The sequence below is a fragment of the Abramis brama genome, assembly GCF_963993115.1.
Source record: "Abramis brama genome assembly, chromosome: 1".
NCBI classification, from domain to species: domain Eukaryota; kingdom Metazoa; phylum Chordata; class Actinopteri; order Cypriniformes; family Leuciscidae; genus Abramis; species Abramis brama.
In genome coordinates, this window is record NC_139963.1 from 66,661,381 (window position 1) to 66,669,966 (window position 8,586).

Here is an 8,586-nt window from a genome sequence, read left to right on the forward strand (position 1 = left end):
CTTTCCGGCGCTTGCGCAGACCGAAGCACCCGCGTACTCTGATCATTTGGGTGTGTGTGTTTACAAGAGGACGAAAACTATATAAATACTGTTCGTTTTCTCACACAAACCGCTCGTTTCGTGTCTTAAGACATCAATGTGTACTTACGATGGGGAATTGTTTAATTTGGACGATGGGGAATTGTTTAATTTGGACGATGGGGAATTGTTTAATTTGGACTTTGTCCATGCTGTTTTGAGACCGTGACCATAGACCTGCATTATATGACTGACAGACAAGAACGGTTTGACCTAAAAATATCAAAATTGAAACTACTCCGGAAAAAAAGACACCTACATCTTGGATGCCTTTGAGGTAAGCTAAAACATACCAAAAATTAATTTCAAAGTGAACTATACCTTTAAGCTCCCTCACATCGTACAATACAACGAACACAATCAAACATTTAAAAAAACACCACGTGCGCGTCAAATTTGCGTCTACCGCGTCTAGTTGGACGCTTGAATATTTTGAATCCATTCACGCGTCCAGTGCGAAATTGACACGCGTCTGAGGTGAAATCCGCTTGTCTGTTTGCAAGCTGCTGATGTTGATCGAGCATTAATCAAGAGAGTTCCCGCATCGGAACGAAGATTACCCTTCAGAAAGTGTGTGTAAGATGTTTACACTTGCACTTTTCTTATATTCAAGACTCAAGTATTTGACATTTTGGGAATGTAATACATATTGAAATGACAATCAATTTGAAACCCTTACAGTTGCATATTTGTTTCCAGAATGGGATTTGTCCTGTTATTTCCTGTTTTTCTGACTGACTTTTCTGACCTTATACTATTACCTCAAGTTGCCTTTTGGGACAAATGCAATGCATACATACGTAGCAGCTATCATACTTGCCTGTTTAGAGAAGTTTATTTCAGCATCATATAAAATAAACAATAATGATAACAACAATATTAAAGCAAACAGAGCTCTGGTATCGGAATAGTATCGGTATCGGCCTGGAAGTGTTAAAATGTGGATCGGTGCATCCCTAGTTTCCACTATCTATTACTAACTTGTAGAAAATTAATTCTAAAACAGTTTTTAAGGTATTTTGAAATGATTAACGTCAGCTCCAGTTTGGTGAAACCAGGGCCGGAGTGGGACTCATTTTCAGCCCTGGAGTTTCATGCCTTAGACCGGCCCACTTTAGTTCCCGACTGACTATTAAAATAATGTAATTAAACCCTCAGTATATAAGGCCCAATCTTTCAAGGACTATCCGGCCTTTCCCCCTACCCCTACCACCAAAAAATAATCGAGACAACCCTACCACTACAACCAAAAAATAATCGAGACAACCCTACCACTTCACGGGAATGCGCTAAATGGAGGGGTAGGGGCAAGGGGTGAATTGGGATTGAGCCTAAGTCTGCAATAGTGCACTGTTCTGTACAGCCTTGTAATTCATCGTATTTTTCAAAAATATAATTTTCTATTCAGTGCAATATCAGTACACAGTGTTTTATAAATACAGAGGTCCCAAAAGTGATCTAGGGGGTTCGGGGGCATATTATTTTTCCACTGTCATTGGCAAAGAACATCTGACTGTGTTAAATAGGAATCCATTGTAATAAAGTTATTCGCATTATTATGCAATAGGCTATTCTGCCGTGCAAAGGCAAAAGACCGTAACTTTGTTTTTGGTCGAAAATGAGTTTTTATATTTATATTTTTGGCACATTCAAGACCTCCTTTATCATGTGGATAAGTATCTTAAATCAATTCCGTTGTTTTTTCGAGAAAATAATGAATTGTCTTAACAGTAACTTCCAAAAGCCCATGAGAAACAAAGGCAGAACACCGTAACATCAGTTACGGCTCTTTGGCTTTGTCTTGGAACGCTCGAAATGGAGTTACGTTGCTCTGCCTTTGTTTAGCCGCGCGTCAATATGAAGTTACTGTGCCGGTGTTATATCAAATAATGCTACCTACCAGATTGTACTGTTATCTGCCTTTGTTTTAATGTTAAAATTACGGTGTAGCCTGTGTACTTTGTACAGCTGCCATCAGTCCCTCTAACTTCTGATGTCCTCAGAGCTTTGTCCTGCACAACTGCGGTCAGAACATTTAGTATGGTCTGAACCCGCCGTCGAAAAACGTGCGATAACGATCGCGAAGGATTATGCAGAGTTGACAGAAAAACGTTACGCATTGCCGTATCAGATGAATACAACCAAGAATTAAAGCCCCGCCTCACTCAGTTCGGGTACAGGACCTGGTTGAAACACTCATGCATCTAGCTGGCAGAGTGCCAAAACTTCGCCGGCGCCTTCAGCCCCGCCCTAAACGCGGTCGAGCCAACGCTGGACTAATATATCTATGGAGGTATTTTGTCATGTCAAATGTATTAATAATGCCATCAGAATGCAACCAAAGCCCAGGATAGCAATAAGTAGATGGCTATAAATAATTGTAAATCATACAAAATAAATGCCATGGTGACTAGATTTTATACAGGTGTTACTATAATGATTTTGTTAATGGTGATCAGCAAGCAAATATTGATAATGTGGAAGTTACTGCCTTTTGCCTTGGTATGACTTCTCACTTTTTGCTGACAATACAAAGGCAGAGTACAGTAACTTTAAAATAGTGGTCAAAAGTCAAGTTTGAGCTCAACATTTTTTTATGTATATAATTTCCATTACTAAAACAACTATTTGCCAGATTTCCAGTGTCCTACCTATAATTAATTTGACGGGACAACTAAAAATCTTTATAGTCATTTTTCTCAGTTCCACACTCTAGCGACTTAAGGTCTTTTGCCTTTGTAGGGCAGAATTGCTCTACCTGCTCTCCTCTCTCATCTCCATCTCCTTCTCTCCTTCTTCTCACAGTCTCTTTATCTTTACCTGTAAATCTCCCCTTCCTTAAGCTGAGCTTAGATTGATACAGTCTTTCCAAAGTGATTATTTATGTCGGTCGTTTAAAATTTTTATTGTAAAACAGCTGTTTAATTTAGCCACTTGCACCTTATCTCGTGAAGCGTCGCGTTGGGATTCGCGTGCGGCCGCGGCTCACGCTTCTGTGAACATAAATCCCGCTTGCTTTGATCGGTCATCTCAAACATTTAGCCATTGCCGACGAGCGGTGTTTGAGTGCTTGAGTTTCTAGAAATATTTTATTATTCTGGCCTTTTCAGCACCGCCTTTGCGCCTATAGGCTATTATCCATGTTTTGTATCTCTTATTTTTTGTTCGCACATCTCTAACAAAGTGACTTTATTTTTTTTTTTGTGGGGCTGCGATAAAATAATAATAAAAAAAATAGTGGGGCTGCGCTATGACTGGAGCCTATAAGGAAAGCATTCAACCCAGTGCCATGACAACACCGGCCCTCCTGGCCTATAAAACAGACTGGCCCACCGGGAATTCTCCCGGTGCTCCCGATTAGCCAATCCGGGCCTGGGTGAAACAAAGTATTTGCACACACTTCATGAGCGTCTGTAAAGCAGATATTAAATGTCTTCAGGAAGAGTTTCTACTAGAGCCCGACCGATATATCGGCGGGCCGATATTATCGGCCGATATTAGGCATTTTCCTAACTATCGGTATCGGCATTTATAATGGCCGATAAATTAATATTTAAAAAAATGCAGCGTGCAGTGATTTATGTAAGGATGGCGCTGCCAATAAAGCACCTAAAAGCTGTCACAAAGAACAGGCAAAAGTGGCAAAAAAATAACGGCCGCGTCCATGTAGACACCGTGTTAAAGCTCATTCTGCTACGTTACAACATCAAGCAATATTCCAATAATTTATGTAATTATAACACTTTATATAGGGCCATTTGCATTAAGAGTAGCCAGATGGACACGCGAGACGCGACATGTTCAGAATTAATACACTTTTAGTAAACTACAGAACAGCGCGAGCGGGAAGCGGCGCGGCGCACCTCACAGGCAGAGAACGCGTCCGAGAATGGACACTGCATTAGTGATATAAAACGCACACACACAGGTCTGTTAAATTAAGCAATACTTTTAAGGTAGTCTAATATTTTTCTGACTAACAAAATTACTGACACAGTAAAGGGTAGATTTAAATAAAGAAAAACGAAATTTAAATAAAGAAAACGAAATTTAAATAAAGAAATTAAACGAAATTTAAATAAAGAAAAACGAAATTTAAATAAAGAAAAACGAAATTTAAATAAAGAAATTAAACGAAATTTAAATAAAGAAAAACGAAATTTAAATAAAGAAAAAACGAAATTTAAATAAAGAAAAACGAAATTTAAATAAAGAAAAACGAAATTTAAATAAAGAAAAACGAAATTAAGTTAAATTAAAAAACGAGATTAATTTCGATTGATAATAACGGGTAAAAAGGCTAATACATTTTGTTTCTATTATTCCATTTTCCACAATGTCAAAGCAACACATCTTAACCCAAAACACAAGCTCAGACATGCACTTCGTCCATACAAACTCCGCTGTTCTGCGCTCTAGCCAGAGAACACTCCCGTTGCTGGAACACTTGCGCGTCGGTTCTATTTCTAGCTTGCATGCGTTTTCCGCGTGGCTCGAGCCGCGCCTGAGAGACGCGTCTCACGCAGGCAGTGTGCAAACTCCAACCTGTTAACATGGGAGCCGAAATAAAAACGGCCATGCCACGCAGTCAGTGTGTCGCCGGCCTTATTCAAGCGCGAATGAGAACCGTTTCGCGGGGGATCCCAGATGTGAAAAAAAAAAAAAAAACGAATGTCAAATTTTCAAATCGAATACCAACCCACCGAACGAATATTCTAATATTCGGGTCCAGCCCTATAGCCTAGTTTCACGTTTAGTACATTTTGCTTACTACTTATTTAAAATAGTATAAAACTACTGTACATATGAAAACGTTTTCATTATGATATTATTAATTTTACTTTACTAAAAAGATCTGAGTTCTTCCTCCACTGGTAGATATTAGAGAAATTAAGATTAAAAATAGAAGATAAGGTTTTGTCAGTGACACTTTTGATATATTTATTGATACAAGTTATGTTTTAAATAACGTGACTAAATTAAAAGACAAAGTCCTTAGTGAAGATTATGCAACAGTATTTAGAATATAATATAATATAAAATGCAATGCAAACTAGCTTGGTTACAGCTCAAATTCTCATTATATTATTCACCCTGCCTCCATTACATATCTTTGTCACACAAGTGTTTGATCAACACATTTGCGTGATCATTGCAAAACGTTTATATATTTATTCTGTTTATACTGTGTATTCTATATACAGTACCCATCAAAAGTTTGTACACACCAATTGGAAAGTGTGTCCAAACTTACTGTACTATAATACACATAAATAATATTGCTACTGTATTATAATATACACATAAATAATATCGGCCGATATATCGGTATCTGGCTTTTTTTTTATCGGTATCGGCATCGGCGCCCAAAAATCCATATCGGTCGGGCTCTAGTTTCTACACATGGATTATAATGTTGCAAGACGCAGAATACGTTGCTTTGTGCACATTTCGCAACGGTTTTAAAGTGAAATGTCCAGTGAGTGGTGCTAAAAGTATGTTTAGTCTTTTTAGGAACAGATGAATGTGAATATTGCAACACTTTATTACGTCGAAGTTTGTCCGTATCATCGCAGTTCTGAGTTGAAATGTCTGGTGAGTGGCGCTAAAAGATTAATGCTCCATTCTGCTTTAATATAACGTACACCTACACTATACACTAAACCTACCCGATAGTGTTAACAAAAGCAAATGCAACATGAAAATGTAATCGTAGCCCTGGTGTTTAAGATTATTTATGAACTTTGAGCTCTTATATCATGACTCGTCTTTCACAGGATTCGAACCCAAGGTCTTCCAGCTGAGCTACTGAGCAAGCTTAATAAGTTATCATAAATGTGTGTGAAAACGATTAAAAGTGCTTGCTGATTTACTGCCTCTAGTCTTCATTTCTTTTAGAAACTGCAGTAATATGTAAGTTTTTCCAATAAGCCAGTGTTGGCTGTTTTTTATGAATACCTTGGTCTGTCATTATGAGAGTCAGTATGTGTCATCGGCACAATGCTCTGAAGAGTTGATGTCTACCTTGGTTTGGTTTAAACTCTGATTTGGTTCCCGGAGATCGCACTCATAAGGTATGTGCTTCTAACTCATTATAGGTCGAGTGGCGATCTTCTGTAGAGATAAGCTGATTTTTATTAATAGTAAACCTGTTTAAATCTTTAACCAGTTCAAACTTTGTGATGAAACAGTGTCAGGCAGAAACTACAGTGAGGTTTGGTACAGAGATCTCAGTGATCGACACTCCTGGACTTTATGATACTGAACTCAATAATGAGGAGGTTAAACTGAAATAGTGAAATGTGCAACATTATCCTCTCCTGGACCACATGCTTTTATTATCGTGATTAAAGTGGGTCGATTCAATGAGGAGGAGAACAACACAATACAGCAGCTTAAAGAAGTGTTCGGAGAACAGATGGAAACATATACTTTAATCCTCTTTACTCACACAAAACAGTTAAAGAAAGAAAAGATAACCATTGAGCAGTTTCTACAGGAAAGTGATTCAGATCTTAAAGGTGCCCTATAATTTGAAATTGAATTTATCTTGGCATAGTTAAATAACAAGAGTTCAGTACATGGACATGACATACAGTGAGTCTCAAACACCATTGTTTTCTCCTTATTTAAATCTCGTTTTTGAAAAACACCCCTGAAAAACAGGCGAATCTCCACATAACACCATTAATCATTAATATGTACGCCTCCAAATATTTGCATATGCCAGCCCATGTTCAAGGCCAGGCGGAACTGTGCAGCCGAATCAACGTCCGAATCATTTTTCTTCGAGAGACATCATGGCTTGCAAACGAGCGAAGCATGGTAGTTGCTCAGTGTTTGGATGTACAAATGAACACAAAGGTATTTTTTTAGTTCCTTCATCCGAGCCACTGAAGAACCAGTGGGTTATGTGAATGTCTGATGTGTAATTGTTCAAGTTCAGACAGATAATCTTTCTCTCAAAGTCGTCCAATACTGTTTATGCATCAGTAAATCAAGCCAGTGACTAAACTATCAACTTCACGTCGTTTCTCTTAGTAGGATGAAAATAATCTTACTTAAACTGTGATTAATATACAGATAGCGATCAAAGAACAATCCCAAAGCACAATCCTAAAGTCGCCCAAGCTGTCAATCACACAGCGCGAGTTTATCTGGACACTTGCCAAAACTCGTTATGAAATCAATGACGCTGTTATACTGCACAACGAAGCTCTTACTGTACGTACATCGTGCATCAACATTGCATTGGTGAAATCATTAGTGAGAGTGCAGAAATTGCGTTGCAATGCCAATCACAGCAATGGGCATTTACACTGAAGTCTCACAGCAGACACGCCCCTTCAAACAGAGCATTCAAATCAGAGGCTAAAATCAGGCTAGGAAAAATGCCTTTTATTTCTAAATTATAACAAATTTTGATCTATAAAAACATACTAACATTATAAGGGCACCCCAGGAAACATTCTAAAATAATAAAATAATTCATGCAAGGGCATCTTTAAAGAACTTGTAGAGAGTTGTGGAAACAGGTTCTTCTGTCTGGACAGTAAGTCTGCTGGATACCTACAAGTCAAAGATCTGATGAGGAAAATAGAGAAGATGGTGGCAGAAAATGGTGGACACTTTACAAATGACATGTTTGATGAATCAAAGAAACACATTCAGGAGATTCAGAAGCAGAAACTGTATGAGAAAGTGAAGCAGTTTAAACAGAAGCACAAACCAGTCACTCAATCCGAATGGCAGAAACTATACTGGAGTTTAGTAGAGGAGTCACAACGAGAAGCGCTGAATGAAGCCATTGCTCATCTATACAGAGCAGATTATGATCAGCTTCTGACGGTGGTGAATCCTGAGGAGAAAGAGAGAGCAATAAAGGAGAACAACAGAGTAATAGAGGAGGCTGAGAGCGAGATAATCAGTCGTATGAAGGCAGATCTTGTAATCAGAGTTACAGGGAAACTAGCAGAACAGAGCATGTGTAGAGTTCAGTGAGTGATGAATCAATCATCAAACATGACTAAACTCAGAAATGCAAGACTCTGAAATGGACTTCAAGTGCAGCATTCAGTGTGATTTCCAGATGATGGTGATTTTGCAGGATGATTTGAACACTTTCAGAGAATAGCTCTGTTCTCAGAATAGGTTAAAGCGCTGACAAAGCTGTGAAGCAGATTTGAGGAAGTGAAACATGGTGTCGAAATGTTCAGCGTTTCCCTGTAGCCCAGAGTGTGGTAATGGACTCTCTTGTCTAGTGTTTAGTGCTGTTATCATCCTAGGCCCCCCCTATTTTTTTATTTTTCTTTATTTTTTAAAATTTAAATGATGCAGAGGATGAGGGGAACATGGTTTGGAGACGGTCAGTGTTGCTCCGTGGTGAGACCAGCTGTCTGCAGAGGTGTCTGCCCTGGAGGAGGTTACCATTGACCACGACTATTTGTAACAGGCAAGTAAGAGAATTGTAAAGTTACAATGCATAAGAAAACAAGTTGAATGTTGTTG